General features: G+C 29.4%; 1 pseudogene; it reads left to right on the top strand.

The window, feature by feature from the left end:
- The first annotated feature begins 411 nt into the window (after positions 1-411).
- Positions 412-510, top strand: LOC138828834 (U6 spliceosomal RNA; annotated as a pseudogene).
- Positions 511-949: the final 439 nt, after the last annotated feature.

Genomic DNA, 949 nt, shown 5'->3' on the forward strand with positions numbered 1-949 from the left:
AGAAGGGTAAAGTGTCAGGTAGACGTTTGTGCCAATGAGACCGCATTTGGGAAAATTTCAGCTGCAGAAGTTTAGAAGTAGCTCTTAAGCAAGGCTTACTTTGAATCCGTTAGCTACACAGAGCAAACTCAGTTGAATAAATAAGTACTTGAAAAAGCAATCCCCTTTGGACCTAGCTAAAAATGCTTCAATGTATGATTAAACTAAAATGAAAAAGATTTAAAATAGTCATTGACAAAAAAATTACAAACTGAACAATATAATTATTTTCCATTATACACAGAATTTTAGGGAAATAAGATCAGTAGCATTGTTAGGAACAATAAGGTTTCCTTGTTACAAACAGGCACCCAAGGATATAATCCTGTGTAAATATTGCATCATTAACTACCTAAATTTAGAGGACATTACATGCTTCAGCAGCACATGTACCCAAATTACACCAATACAGAGATTAACATGGCAATTGCAAAGGATGATATGAAAATCTGTGAATTATTCCAGATTTTTCATTCTTCAGACGCAAGAAATGAAAAACAATTATTAAAAAGTTGATTACAAAATTACAAGTGTAACAATATATGTAATTCATATAAATAAAGTTTGACATCAGTGTATTAAATCTTCACCTTAGAAAGGCCTTTATATAGCATAATCATTATAAAACTTTAAAATTAGACAACATTGTCATTTTATTCCAAAGAAATATACTATAAGGACCTAGTAAAAAAGGAATCTTAAACTGTGTTGGTATGGAATGCAATCTGAAAGGACACATTTATTAATGAACCTATATATTATAAAACAATGTAGAATTCAAAGTCTTATATCTAGGAAAGAATAAAATAGATTATGAGCATTATACAAACAGAATACAGAATATTTTAAAGTATAATTTTTCACATAAGCACCAGAAATATCTTTAGTTTCTTTAGTACCCATTTCAACA

Source organism: Dipodomys merriami, unplaced genomic scaffold (assembly GCF_024711535.1).
Source record: "Dipodomys merriami isolate MVZ:Mamm:240054 unplaced genomic scaffold, mDipMer1.0.p SCAF_165, whole genome shotgun sequence".
Lineage (NCBI taxonomy): Eukaryota > Metazoa > Chordata > Mammalia > Rodentia > Heteromyidae > Dipodomys > Dipodomys merriami.